The following is a 16,241-nucleotide window of genomic DNA, read 5'->3' on the forward strand; positions in this document are numbered from 1 at the left end:
ATAAGTGGGTGTCATTTTTTACTTCTTCAAGGTTCAAGGTAGTTATAGGGTCAGGAACAATGGTAGGATTTTCTTCTCTTTTTTTTTTTTCTTTAGGAGACCTTGATGATTCACCAGAGGATCCAATAAGTCTCCCATATTTCAGAACTAATAATAAGATGTACCCAGTATTGACCATTATGTTTTAAAGGGTTTTTATACCCTGCAAGGAAAACACTGTGACAACCCAGTGATTTCCTATTACGAATGCATAGTACTTTGCCATTTAACACATATGGGCAGATTCAATTAGCCACGCTGTTTGGCCGCGCATTTGTTACCGGTAGTACAGTAAAAATGAATGCTCATTTTTACTCGTATCTCTAAGGGACACAAGCCAAGATGAGTGACATTTCTGCAAAAAAAACCATCTGCACGAGGAGTCTCGCGGCTGTGCTGGAAACACCTCACGCGGATTTGTTCTCAATTGAATCTGCCCCATGGTGTTAAATTTGAATGCCATTTGTAATGATTATGAGATACAAAAAAAGGGAATAAGGAAGTTCCATGTCCTATTCACAACCATATCCCCACATTAAAGACAACAGATGTAAGAGTTAAAAAAAATAAATGTTATTAAATACCAAATAAAAGCAAAGACTTTGAATATCAGTAAATTTCTCAGTGTATTAGTATTGATATAATGCATGCGTAGAGTAGAAACTAGCGCCTCCACAATAGTATATATCCACTAGGACAGATGAATCAAGTACTCAATTTAGAAACTCAGAGTCCCATTTAGATGTTGGGGAACTGCCTAACAGTTGGTAAAGTTTTACTAGTCTCATATCAACTTGCACTTTTAATTTCTCTTGCACTGCTCCTTATGTATCGACTTTGTAATGTGGTGTCAGGACACCCTGCTTTCTTTGTAATGATTATGGGGCCGGGATCAATCTGTGTAGATCTTGGTCCAACCATGTTGTCATTGGCTTCGGGCTGCCTCAACCACCAATTTGTGGCGTAAGGCCTCTGCACGCCAGCCGAATACATAATGTGAACAGACATGAAGGAGTGAAGCAAATAAAAAATGATTCCCAGCAAAAATGATGCAGCATAAAGCCAAGAAAATGAGTGCAGTTATAGAGGTTTAAACCTTCAATCTTGATAGCTATTACCCTTTAGTGCAGTATATTTTTCCTTTTTTCCAAATTTGGACAACACTTGCTATTCTTTGACTTTGTTTAACCAACTTCAAATCTTCAAGGGCTGTGTAATACATGCGTGATGTCAGATCACTTTGACCAACCTCCTCTTAACTATCTACTCTATAAGTTCCAAAACACTCCTCCATTTATACAATGGCATTGTCCCAACAAAGCTGCTATGGAACACAATAATAATCTATCATCAACTCAGGAAAGTTTTCACTCCTCTCATTACTAATCTTCGCAGACAGCTAAAACCACAGCCATAGACCGCAGTCAACAGAGTAAATTAGGAGGAATGTGTGTATAACTGAGGATGGCTGTAGTGAAGACAGTTTTGCTTAGATTCTGACCATAATCACTACAAATTAAAGTGATAAAACTAGAATTCTGCCTTCAACACCGACAGTTAGATTTCACTTTAGTGTTATGGCCACGTCGATCATCTTTTAGAATGTTGAGTTGTTAGTTAATTGTTTCAAGAACTCTAGAGATGGAAGTCTCTGTCCCTTCGTCCTTTCCAAGTAAGTAGATTAGCCATCTAGGCATAAAACATAAGCAATCGAGATTTATTTAGCACCAGTCCAAAAATATACACTCCCAGAATATATGCAGATACCAATGGACTGACCATAATGTATTCAACACCACTCTCAATCAACTTCAGCAATATCTGGAATATTAAACCTCATTTTTTTAAACACTGTGTTTAATGGGAAGAGTAACCTGGAGATCATTATTTTAGAAGTTGCAAATAGAGCTGTTTTGGTATCAAGTTCAAACACCAGTCTGAGCACAGGGCGTGGTGTCCTGTAGATATATTTAAACGAAAAGAAAATATAAAAAAGGCTGTGTTTGGAATATTTTATTCCACTTTTGGATGTTGTAAGGGAACAAATTTCCCTTAAAAGTACAGTTTTGATGTCAAAAATTAATATCAGGTAAATTAAAAAATTGAGGTAGATAAATATTTTAGTACTTTGGAACAAGGTGTGACCCCAGTTTGTTATTAATAGGGTATGGCAACCATAGCTTAGTCCTAATATGGATCACCATGTTCATGTAAGTTGTAGGGGTCGGAATTGTTAATGTACCTCTATATAAATGTTTGCCAGATTCTAGGGCAGGCTTGGCAAACCTGTGGCACTCCAGGTGTGAAACTACAAGCCCCAGCATGCTTTGTCAATATAAAGCAGCTTATTGCTGGAAGGGTATGCTGGGACGTGCAGTTTCACAACACCTGGAGTGTCACAGGTTAGCCAACACTGATCTAAGGCATCAATCACAACAGCAGCATTTTCAGAGTCAGAGACAACAAACATACAACATTTGGGAGGAGTAGAAAAAATACTGTATATATGCAGAACCACACTTGTTAACTGAAGCCCTCAATGTACCACTGCTTAAGTTCAAGGTACAAGAACCTCAGTGTAAGGATGGTAAGAAACCAGTGTAGAAAATATTGGAGATGCACTGTGTACTCTCTATATAAAGAAATGTAAGAATTAATCCTATTTTAAAAATGATAACCCTGAGGACTAGCAGCAAAAGTAGGGAGGATCAAGCCACTGCCCTTTGTTTAGTCTTCTCTATTACAGAGGTAATATTGAATGGGACATACTGAGAAAGTTTTCTGTGTACTCTCCAATGTATTTCAACTTCTCAACTGGATAAGCGAGGTCAAGTGATATCCTCAAATCCAAATGGGTCTAACTGGAAAAAGAACAGACTACATTTAGATAATTCAGAGGCCTGGAAATTTGCCAAAACCTTTTATCTGGTCCAGCAAGACCATACTTGCCAACTCTCCCGGAATGTCCGGGACACTCACGGATTCTGGGTAGGTCTCCCGAACTCCTGGGAGAGTGTGGCAACCGACTGAAAACAATCGCGATGAATGAAGAAGCCTTCGCGACTTGATGACGTCACTTACATCCGCAACGCTGCTAAGGGGGTAATGTAAGTATGCACCCATGTACAATGTACTTTACAAAGTGTTGTACATTGTGCATAGGCGCATATTTACAGTACCCCCTTAACAGCAGCGTTAACAGCGTTGCGGATGTAAGTGACATCATCAAATCGCGCCGGTTTCTTTGTTTATCGTGATTGCTTCCAGTTGGTTGCCACATCAGTCGTAATTGAGCCTCATTGGGAAAGAGCCCTTCGGTGTGAAGATGTCGGGGTAAGTGTTGACGGGGTAGTCAGCATCAATATGCTAACTACCACTGCTCTAATCTGTCCCCCAGCTGTCCTGTGTGGAACCACGAGTCAACATCTGCCCGTTGCCCAGCAGTCCTGATCCTAAGTAAACGATCAGGAAATACCAGCCACAGTCACCAGCAAAGAGGTGCTGCAGCAGCTAAACACTCCATGCATAAATGCCAGTGAAGGAGCCTGGTGCTGGGAACAACTCTCCTACAATGATTCCAATGCAGGTAATTCAGTAAACAGCATAGGGTGTGTTTACAGAGAATTGCATCAGATCTGTTGATGATCAGACTGGGCTTGTAGCAATAATTGTGGGCGAGGTATGAGGATGTTGAAACAGCCTATGCTCAAGATCTTAATTGTGCCAATACTCATGTTTTCTATAAACAAACACAAACTAGAACAGTAGGTTAGAACTAGAGCTGGAAAGGAGCAATTGTGCCAATTCTAATGAGTCACTGGTGTCTGCTAGACAATATTTTGTCTCGCAGAGAAATAGGTAGGAAGTTCGTGCAAGCAAACAAAACAGAGCCCATGTTAGCACATAATGGAATTGGGATTTATTGTACTGTATCCAAATGTAAATGGTTACAAAGCAAACTGAGCAATAATATGCCCAGCACTGTTGTAAAAAAAGTCTAAATTATCATTTTATTACCACCCTCTGCTCTTAAGCTCAATCATACTAGCGGAAATCTCAACAACTTTCTATCTCTCTGCAACTACTTCTTTCCCCAATATCTACATTTCCCTCTCCTGATCTGGCAGAACAAGATCTAAACCTTACCCCAACAAAAGTGCTTACTCAAATGGCAGCATTTACTCTTTACTCACTGAATAGAATGCCTTCAAAAACTTTCTCGCAAAGTAGAATGTCATTGTCGAAAAGTCTTGTACTTCTAAGGACTTCTACTACTCCTATTTAAACGCTCTGAACACTACCAAACAAACATACTTCAAATCTCTCATCTTTGCTCAGGCTACTAATCCCACATGCCTTTTTCATCCATTTAAATATCTACTGAATCCTCCAAAACTAACCCATCCAACCACCATCAATACCTAAGATCTTATTCCTACTTCAAGGACTAGACCAGACATTAAATGGTAGCTTCTTTCCTGAGCAAAAACCTGCTCAATTCCTTTCCTGCACCCTTTGGCATACTCTCTTAATTTGATCCCACAAATAAACATGATGTATCTACAATCAGCTTCTCCACTCTACTACCTGTCACCTTGACCCTATATCTTCAAACATCAACCTGATCACCCAAATCAGGAGATCACTGTCTCCTGAACTCCTACCAGCTCTAGCTAGCTATAATCTGTAATCTCTCTCCACTAATATATTTCTATCATTTTTTAAGAGTGGTGTTATTACTCCTATTCTGACAAAAAAATAATTCTGACACAAACTTTTTTACCAATACAACTGAAACCACTTTAGTCAAGCTTTCATTCCCAAAAATCCATAGAGACTGCACATGTTATAATGGTCAATGATTTCATCACTACTAAGTCTAAAAGACACTGTTCGTTTCTAATTGTTCTGGACTTCTCTGTGACATTTGGCACTGTTGACCACTCACTTCTCATACAAACGCTACATTTCTTAGGTCAGGAAAGTGTCCTATTCTAATTTTCATGCTACATCAAGTTGCTTTTTCAATGTTTGTTTCTCTGGTTCCGCCCTGTCTCACCTACCTGTATCAATTGGGAGTACCACAAGGCTTGATCCTCAGCCTCATCCACTCCTCTATTTATACCACTTCTCTTCCTTTCTTCCCCACATCTAATCTGTATTCAAATTATGTTACATACATCTAACAAACATTTCCAGAAATACATAAGTATTTTACACAATACACTGCCAACACTTTAATTCATACACTCATTATCTTCCACATTGACTATTCCAATTCCCTTCTTACTGGTTTTCTTCCACTTACATGTATTCTCCTTCTATACTCAAACAATTCTCTGACCTCCAAACTAACAATACTATGTGACTGTATATTATTGCCCCATTAGGCATTTTCCCATTGCAATCAGGCTGGTCCAATAAGTGCCATGTGGCACATATCCTCATGTATCAAATTCCTAATTTTCCTATAGACTGTATGCTTGCAAGCAGGGCCCTCTTAACTTGTTATCTGTTTGCTATGACCCAGTCTTGTTTTATTACTGTTTGTTCCCAATTGTAAAGTGCTGCGGGGCATGATTGTGCTATATTAATAAACTATGTGTTAATAGACTGAATACTAATAAAAATATGTGACATTATATCAGCTATGGAGCTTGTCAGATATGGTGAAGGCCATAAATAAGCCTTGGAGGGCAGCCAGTTGGCTAGCCCTGATGTACAGCAATAACAATATAATAATTAGAAGTAGTTGTTTGATCTAATCTAGTGCAATTTATGATCTTTAGCTTTCGAATTGTGCATCCATGATATTTTTTAATGTTTTATTGTTCATTATTTTTTACGTGGTTATGTACCTTTTGGCATGTGTTTTATATACATAGTTATGTATTTATTTTTTTACATTTTCTGTTTATTGGTATTATAAGACTTAGTCACAGCTAATATTAGCGCTGCTCATTAACTCTTTTTCCTTTGCCAATTTTCGAGACTGCAGCGATATTATCTCATTCATTCTCATTAGCGCCAAATAAGGTAACGTTTTACTTTTGTCACACACATACACAATACTTATTGTAGTGGCATTGTATTCAAGTACATATACATATGTACATATAATATGGAAGGCTTTGTAGTCCTTTCTTTGTGCACTGGGGCACATTCATATTGGAATAGAAAAGGGGCTTCCCCACACTGTTGCCACAAAGTTGGAAGCATAGCATTGTCCAAAATGACTTGGTATGCTGAAGTATTAAGATTGTCCTTCACTGTAGATAAGGGGCCCGGCCCAAACCCTGAAAAACAGCCCCATACCATTATCCCGCCTTCTCCAAACTTCACAGTTGGCATAATGCAGTCAGACAGGTAACGTTCTCTCGGCATCCACCAAACCCAGACTCGCCCATTTGATTACCAAACAGAGAAGCATGATTTGTCGCTCCACAGAACACGTTTCCACTGCCTGTGACGATTAATATAGCCACCTATTGTAGTTTTGTGTTCCACCTAAATCTTTATTAACATCCTGTGGACAGAATTAACATGTCCAGTGTACCCTGTCTGGTGAAAGAAACTAGTAATAAAGTTTTTGAAGTCGCGCTGTTCGCGCACTTCCGGTGTAGCCACTTACGGTTTTTCGGGTTTTCTGATTACCGATGAACTTTATAAAGCAGCATTTTAGCTGCATATCACACATATCCCTCCTGAGGAAGTCTCTGATTGAGATGAAACGCGTTGAGGACTTGCTATTGGTGCTGCTATTGATCTCACTGTTTGCTGTTATCATCTAACTGGAATGTGAGTGATACTATTTTCATTTTAATAAATTGTATTTGTCCATGCTTCAATATCTGGACGGTTGTCTTTTTATATATACCATTCGTGGAACCCTTGATGATAGTCATATGGGAATCCAGATGCTGACATTTCAACCACAGATAAGCCATTGTATCATTTTGGTACGTGTAAGCACAATTGGTGTGGTGAAAGCACGGACTGTGTGTTTTAAAGATCCATCCACTGGTGTCTATGGTCATGGTGATCAGTGTTACATTGCACTGGGTGACCAAGTGGTTTTAGAAGATACTGCACTATTATCTGATTTCCATATTTTTTCATATGCTGTGAGAGACAGAATGAAGACTCTATATACCAAAATGATGTCCATTTGCTATGAGCTTTGATCAAGCCTCTATCTGGTACGCATATTATCAAACAAATGATTCTGCTTTATGTAAATAATAGTACACTATGAGGCGCCTTGATGTTTCCCTGTTTTAGATCTACTACTAGTCTGGATTGACCATCCGGTTTTTGAAACTGGGCTGCCGCCTGAAAATAGGCTCATTTGTACCTGCAGATTGCTGATACTTGGATACACTTGGGATATTACTGACTGAAACTTGAGACGGTGAAATAGCGCCATTATCACCTACTGTTTATGTATATATATATATATATATATATATAGATATATATATATATATATAATATCTCTATGGGGAGTATATATATATATATATATATATATATATATATATATATATATATATATAAATAATCTCTATGGGGAGACGTCAGTACAATTCATATGGTCATCTTTCCAAAGTGTATGACAGAGTGGAGCAGGAGAAAGCAGGGCACGTTCTACTTTCGCCTATCCTTTTTACATCACCTACCTTGCAAAGACAGCTGGGTGTACTACAACAGCATCATACTATAGAGATTGATGATCTGTAAGGTGGTTTCCTTCTCTCCTCCGTTCTGCTGTCAAAAATGGAACTGAGGAGAGACGGAAAGTATTAACGCTCATTTGCACATAGCCTTATACTGCCATTTGCAGTTGATGATTTATTTTCTATAGCACTTAAAATGAATACATTGCTACCTTTTCACAACATACTCATTTTAGAGCTCCAAGTATATATCAAAATAAACATTATCGCTCAGTACTCTCATTTTTTGACAACCTTGTTTACATTTTTAGAGCAGCTTGTCTAGTGTTTACCATGTCAGTACACTACAAGTTAATAAACTCTACTGTGCTTAATATGAAAACCTAGCCGTGAGGGATTTTCCATATCAACCAGATCAATTTGTTTGTGGTACACAATCTCAACATAAAAAGCAATAGCAATTGGAAACATCTGCATCAATCAACACAAAACATTACACTGTGCTACACAACAAAGTATAACACTAATTCCCATAACTCTATTGAAAACACACTTTAATGTGCCAAGAAAGAATGAGGTAGCAGGATAAGGCACATGCAAACATTCATCCAACATTTCGACAAACAAATTCATAGACATGCATTATTAATAAACAGTTAATTGCAAGTTGAGAGTCCTTTTTTTTGGGACCCCGGTATTATAAAGAACAAGCTGCCTGCCATTTGTGGTCTCCAGATTAATTTTCTTGGAGAGTTCTGGACATATTTTTATTTAAAGCTGATAATAAGGCTATTTACAATGATCTGCTAAAATCGTTACTCATTATGTACTGTTGTATAGTTAAAAAATAATATTTAAAAAGACTGACCCTGCCTTTGTGGATTTTAGAAATATTAATTAATTACATCCTAAGAATTTGCTCTCCAAATATACGTATAAAATTACTTTCACAAAAAAAGCACAGTTTGTTGCATGTGTATGTTGAGTCAAAAGTATCTCAAAATACGTCCAACCCAAACACAACTGTATAAATGATTATAAATAATAATAACAAACGATCAAACGATTCCCCAGAAAACCAGGATGTCTGGGTTTCTTAACCCCTCCTCAAGGGGGGGGGGGGTACTGTTATGAGCCGTGGTGGTACCCAAGCCACTGCGGCTCACTGTTTATATTTGGTCCATGTCCCAGCTGTCGCCATGATGACCGGGACGTCACTTCCTCTCTGTCCCGGCCATCACCAAGGCAACGGCGGGGACGCTCTATCAACTAGTGCCGCGTCCTGACATGAAGTGGCAGCCAGGCGCGTGCGCAAAATGAATTAACAGCCTCCTGAGGCTGATTTTCCATATGTGTCTGCTTCCTGTGAATGGTCCCCCTATGTATTTAAGGCAGGGAGGGCTTAGCCTCCGTGACGGTTATAGCGTGGATTCTGTCTGTTGCTGTCCTGCTCTCTTACTGCAAACCTGTGTTCTGTGGATACTCTACAGCACCTTGATTGACCCTCTGTTGTGACCCCTGGCTTGTTACTGGAGTCTGATTGCCCTGACCTTTGGATCTGTTTTTTGGATATTCTGGCTCGCTGCTAGCCCTGACCCTTTGGTCTGTCCCTGACCACTCTGTCTGCTCTGGATCCCTGACCTCAGCCTGCTTTTGTCCATCCGCTCCTGTCTTGGCTACCGCCTCCTTTATTCCTGCTGCGATATTGCACATAAGCTTTCACTACACTAAGAGTTAAGACCTGGGGGCATCCAAGTACCTGTGAGCACAACAAGCTCTATGGGAAAGGTGGCTGCTATAGGCTATATATGTCAATAGCCGCTAGCCATAACAGACACAGATAAATTTTAGTACACTTGTGCAATTCAGAAATGCTTATGACTTAAACTAGTACTCTTATGACATTAAATTCTGAACTTCAGCACTGATTATTTTGTTTGTATTGCTTTATGTCTTTTCCTTTATGTCTTTCCTGCCATTTAGATTGTAAGATCTTAAAGAAAACGGACCTCAATCTTGGGGAAGGTCATTATTATTTCCCTCCGATAGAAATAATGAAGGAGAAATTGGCCTGTACTTTAGATTGTTTGTCTATTTTCCGATCACCCACATTGAGTTATAAAGTACAAAAAGTGCAGACCTGCAACGCTCCCTCATGTGAGCAAGTGTGTTACCCGCCTAGCTCATTTCATGCACATTCACTTAAAGGTCACTGGAACTGAAAATCAATATGCGCCTAGTATTCCATGTTCACAGATACACGTGTGTAAGGTGGAGGGACCAAAACACTACTTCTAAGTCCAACTTCCTGACACTTTTGGAAGTCACCGTTTGTTCATTTAAAGTTTTTCATTTTTTATTACACTACTGCTTGGTTTAGCTTCATTAATATGTCCAATTCACCCGAGATTGAGGGGACATTATTACTGTCTTTATTACATGATCACTTTTGTGTGTTCGAAGCTTTTCATTACTTTGCTTGAAGAGCACCTAGAAAGACACTTTACCAAACAAGTACAAAATGTATGATTCTAAAAAGAAAAGTATAGGGACATATTGAGATCTCAGAAGTGCTAGAAAAACTAAGTCCATTTGCTGTACAAAAGGTATAAGTTATTCTATAACAAAGCAAGCATAAAATGCTACGGGACCTGGTCTTTAAAATAAGTGACACATTTGATATTAGCTTATGCAGGAGAGCTAGTGAATATATATATATATATAGGCAAATTAATGGGCTTGCACTAATAGTGTCAAAGTTATAAAAATCAGTATCTTCAAAAAGGTATATTTTTTCAACTTTTGCCTATTATTCCCTAAAGAACAAATTTAAAGTAAAACTATATTTATTTCAACATGCAAAAACAGCCATACCTGTCTTGAGAAGCAATATAAAATTTACATTTGTTAAAAATAAAATAAATTGATTCCCGCAAGCCAAACCTAAAAACTGGCTTGGTTATAAAAGAGACCATGGGGTAAATGTATCAAGCTGAGAGTTTTCCAGCGGGTTTGAAAAGTGGAGATGTTGCCTATAGCAACCAATCAGATTCTAGCTTTCATTTTGCAGAATGTACTAAATAAATGATAGCTAGAATCTGATTGGTTTTTCAAACCCGCCGGATAAATCTCAGCTTGATACATTTACCCCCATGTCGGTTCTGAAGTTCTTAAAAGAAAAAAAAAAAAACCACAATTCATAAAATATATCTGTTTCAACCTTACAATATGCCTTTATTAGAAAGCTGCATTGGAAAATCAGGTTCAGTTGAACAATGTGTTTTATCTTCATGGCTTATACCTATAAAGGTAAATTTGGGGGTTTATTGGTCCTTTAAGCTACTTGTACCTACTGTGTTACTCAGTTGGATAGAACAGTGATTAGTGATGCAACTAATACCATGCCTCACAAATGTCCTGATTTTAGGGCTCTGTCCCGCCCGGGGACATGTTTGTCCCACGGATGGGAATGTTGGTGGGAGTTATGTAATGGGCAGTCTAGCGTGCAAACTTCTAGGGACGTAGCCACGTCCCTGTTGCTAAGTGGTCATGCCCCCATTCCCCCCTGGTCATTCCCCCTGTGCCACTGGTGGGGACAGACATATTGGGCCTGATTCATTAAGGAAAGTTAAGCAAAAGTAAGGCAAAACCATGTTGTATTGTAGGGGGAGGTAAATGTAAAATGTGGTGACAGATTTATATTTCGTGTAGGGCATGTCCTAGATCAACTTTAAATTTCAGTGAAAATAAGCTATCAAGTATTTGTGTGCTACATGAAAAAACAGCCAGTATTTTACTTATGTGCAAACTAATAAACTAATTTGCACCCCTTGCATTTCAATATGGTTTTGTCCAGAAAACTTGTGCAAGAAAACATACTCAATATTTTGCTTAACTTTCCTTGATGAATCAGGACCATTGGGAGGTATAAAACACCACGATTGTGACCAGATGGGCTTACTTTGCCACCTGGTTGGAGTATGAAGGATGATGGGATATTCTTCCTGCACAGTTTATCTGGGTTTCTTTCTCACCATAAGTAACCAACTGTTACTGACAACTTCTCCTGGTGTCACCTTTCCACCTGACACTTGCCGACTGCGAATTTCAACTGAGTAATAGTTGTAGGAGAATCTCGCTGCCACCACTAGACTCCTTTGCAGCGACTAGAACCACTTACTTCTGGGGTAGCTAGAATAGCTGCAATGGTGCCTCTTTGCTGTGGGTTGGCTGGAACCTCCTGACAGCTTGCAATGGATCAAGACTGCTGGGTAGTGGGCAGAGCATTGACAGAGATGCTGGGTTCAACACAGGACAGCCGAGGAAACAATTATAGTGTAAGCTATTATCTGTTAGTCGAACGACACAGCAAACAAATGGCGTTAGGCAGAATGTTCAAGCAGTGATGTTTATTTGCTCAAAGGGTCCTTACAAGGACCATTACATATTATTTGGAGGTGCTAGCGATTGTCCAAAAGTACAGAGAGTATAATACATTACATGTTAAACTGAGATCTTTATATACTGTTTCTAACACACATGTTGGCAGGAGGTAAATCAGCCCACTTTCCTAGCTGGCACCACAAAGTCTGAGATATTACATTCAATGATTACATCAGGCTGTAATAAGTTCTCTAAACTTGGATTTAAATGCAATTTAAACTTAACAAAATTTACAGCATCTCTGATTTCCTAAATTACTTTGCTGTTAGGTTTCCCATCTCTCTAAGTCACAGGATAAAAGCCTAATGACCCCCTCCTGTCCATTCAGGCTAAAAGAGGTCTTGGTCACTCACAAATAAAAAGGCCTAATTAGCAATGGATTTCCTTTCTTATAAAAACACATGTCCTCCAACATATGCCTACTGCATCAGAAATCAATACATTTCTAATACAAAAATCAATACATTTGCAATTAAATAATATCGGCGCACTGCGACACTAATTGAAATAACTTTATACAATAAGTTATTTATAAGTGATCCAGCCACACTGATTAATTTGCACATACTTGCCATAATTTGAATGGCTGTTTGACATAAAAACTACATTTCAACCATTCCTTTGCCAGAGATCTGAGCAGGTTTTGCAACTCAGGGCACATCTCACATTAATGAAATGTGTGGTTACATCTGAAATCATTGTATTTTATTTGGAGCACAGTCAGAAAAAGTAGAAATAAAATGTCCTTGGCCATGATGCCGTACTTTGTTATGTTCAAGGATCTGACTTATGAGACACACCGTAGACTACGCCTCATTTACAAACCTGCGCAAATACACTAATTTATTTGTCTTGTGAATACATAGGTGCACATCCACATTCCAGCGGAAAATCACTCTACGCCTATTTCTGCCGTTTTATGCTGTGGGGACAGCTGGAAATGCACCTGGAACAAGCAATAAAAACTTTATTTCAAAGTCGTGACAACTAACACTTTAGGACCAGTTCTTTATTAACTTGAACTATAACTTATTTCTCCCTCAAAATACTTTTCATTCCAGCCTTGTTTATATCCTAAATAACTCATGACAGAGACAATATTTATTACATGTTTTTATTACATTGGTAGAAACACACCCAATAATATGATTTCCTGTATAAAGTGCACCTAGTGTTCATTTGAAACTAAATTCAAAGCCTGATCTCTGCCACCTCCTAGGAATTATAAAAATCAAGTTATTTTCAGGATGTAAAAGGCTTTGCAAGCCAAGTAATCTCTGCAAGCCCAGTTAAACAAGCAATGTCCATGAAGATATGTCTCTAAAGGGAAGAGCAGCCGTCCCGGTACCAGCTTTTTACAGTCTTGCTGTCGTGAGCAATGATTTTAATTTCGTACACACTGAAGCAACATTTGCGGGGCATGTAACGATATACCAAAGACATTAGCATAAAGGGGCAGAGCTTTCACTATAGTTAACACCCAAAACTGCATAAAAAGAGAAGACCACACGGTCTCTTCATTCATTCCTATAAAATAGAAGTTTATTACCATACATAAAATATAGAAAAAACATTTAACTTGTAAAGTGCAATGCAATAATTACTCCCTAATAATAAAATCCCTTTTATGTAATGGTCCTGTACAGGTTAAAGTTATAGCCCAAAATCTCCATACACGAGGCTATTATACACTAATAGGCATCACCCACAATGCTCCATTCTCTGCGGGCATCATCGCTGATTGGTCCACAGCAGAAACGAACGCCCATGTCTGAGTGTATAAAATGACAGAGGAGTCTGTCTGGCGCCGAGGAACGTGAGAAGATGGCGGGTGAGGAGAAGGTGTCAGTGGGGGTTGCAGCTATGGAGACGGAGCCAGAGTCAGAGATGTTGCTGGAAGGGCCAAAAAATGTTGAAAAAGTTAAGGTGGGGGATGGAGATGCTCAAGAAGAGCAAAAAGCAAAGACAATGAGCCCAAGAGAGGTGGAGATAATGGTAAAACTACTGGACCAGTACGACTACGACATTAAAAAAAAAGTGAGTAGCACGTGTAGTGTACCTGTTTGAAGGACTTTATGTATTACATTCTAGTTTCAGACGTAGCAATGCAAATGCCTGATTTGTAACATAGATTTTTTTTGTCAGATCAAAGAATTAACAGTGAGAAGGCTTGTTTAGATACCACTGATACCACTAATGTAACACCTGTTATTAAACAAGAAAAAAATTGATGTGGAATACCAAGATATGAAAGAAGTTATACACTAAGGTATTTCAGTGAACATGTGTAGACAACTAAATGCTTTGGGCACATACCTGTACTGTTATAATAACCAAAGTGGCGCCTGGTTTCCAGAATATATAATGAGGTTAAGCCCGCTATTATTTCGATTGTGCCAGAGGGACCACAACATAAACTGATCTCGATCAGTGTGCAAGGTGAGCAAATGAGAGTATTTCTGGTGTTGGATATAAATTACAGATATAGAAGTTTCATGGTAAACATTTTTTACCTCGTGTTTTCTAGGTAAAGAAATCAAAGGGAACAGAAACCCAAGTGACATCAAGAAAAAAATTAAAAACCTTGAAAAAAAAATTGTTGTAATGTGTATGCTGTTTGGAACTTTAAAGTATAATACTATTTTTTTCACTTGTCATATTCTGCAATAAAAATTGTTTTACTTTTTCCTACAATAAAACTGGTGCATTAACACTGTGTGGTTTATTCTGGGTATTTTACAAATATTAGTTAATAAAGGTTAATATGACTTTATAAGTTTAATAGTTTATAAAGGTATAAGTTTATAAAGGGTAAATATGAATAGATACATAGATGCAAACATAGATGCAAAGGGTAATAACACACGTGCTTTACACAAGTGTAATGCTCTGCAGCCAGACAGGTGCAATATACATCTATACAAAACACCAGTCAGTGATGTGCAGATGCCGCACCACGTGGGACTGGTACAGGCATCACAAATTTACATACACACGCCCCTCTGGTCGAGGAAGTATCAGAGGATTGTCGTGGGTCGGTCGGAAATGAATACACACTACAAGATGGAAAGGAGATTGGAACGTAAATACTGAACTGTACGACCAGTCAAATGAGGCGACAATCGTCCATTTGGGCAGACTTTCGACCATCGTGTCACTATACACACTGACCCGACTTTCGAACGAACGGTTGTATGTCGGCTGGTTGAGCTGATTATTGGACAAAAACCCTGTAGTATGTACCCAGCTTAAGGAAACCCATCCAACCAGCTCCTCCCGTTAGAAAATAAAACATTTAGCACCACACTCAGACATGCAGATCCATGCCACTTGCACTGTATATCTGCATTACAGCAACCTAATGGTTGACCTTTATTGTCACCCTGTGTCCCAGACATTAAACAACTAAATTCAAAGCTCAACTTAGTAGAAAAACGGTGCCAGAAAAATTATGTATACAGCACTGCAAGACAAATATGCTCTAATTAAACTGTGTTTAAAAACGAAATATAAATGCTTGACTTTACTCTATTTAAAAAATCCAAAATCAGCACTAAAACACTCTGAAGCCATATAATTTTTACATATTGGATCATATGTAAGTTGTTCTACTATTTATATATTACTAATATAGTCAACAGAAAAGTATTATCTACATTTTAGTCCCAAATGTTCACAAGTGTCCATTGGATTCACACCTGTAATTTACTGCTGTCGGTAGGATTGCAAAGCTGCTTACATTGTTCTCTCTTCATGATATTATTATTATAATAATAATAATAATAATAATAATAATAATAATAATAATAATAATAATATAACAACTACAACACTAATCAGAACTGGATTTTGTTGTATATTTAATAATTCATCTGAGATCAGCATCATGTTCAAAAGTTCTAAAACTTTTGAAAACTTTGAGAACAATTAGTCCATGAGGAGGAACAATGCTTGCTGTGTGCTATACCAGAAGAAGACAAGTAAAAAAAAATATCATAACATTTTTACACTGCAATAAGAAGACTTTCTGATGCAAAAGAACAATTCAGCTGTGGATTAATTTTAGTGGCGCTGAACAGTGAA

General features: G+C 38.2%; 1 protein-coding gene across 2 annotated transcripts in view; it reads right to left on the reverse strand.

The window, feature by feature from the left end:
- Positions 1 to 16,241, reverse strand: part of CDK19 (cyclin dependent kinase 19) — a 206,215-nt gene that overhangs the window by 189,200 nt on the left and 774 nt on the right. Inside the window, exon 2 of one of the 2 annotated variants that reach the window (XM_075202924.1) lies at positions 7,719 to 7,821. The exons of the other annotated variant lie outside the window; for it this stretch is intronic. The gene's annotated coding sequence lies outside the window, so the exon portion shown is untranslated. The remainder of the gene's footprint in view (positions 1 to 7,718; positions 7,822 to 16,241) is intronic. 2 annotated transcript variants of the gene reach the window in all.

The sequence above is a fragment of the Mixophyes fleayi genome, chromosome 3, assembly GCF_038048845.1.
Source record: "Mixophyes fleayi isolate aMixFle1 chromosome 3, aMixFle1.hap1, whole genome shotgun sequence".
NCBI classification, from domain to species: Eukaryota; Metazoa; Chordata; class Amphibia; order Anura; family Limnodynastidae; genus Mixophyes; species Mixophyes fleayi.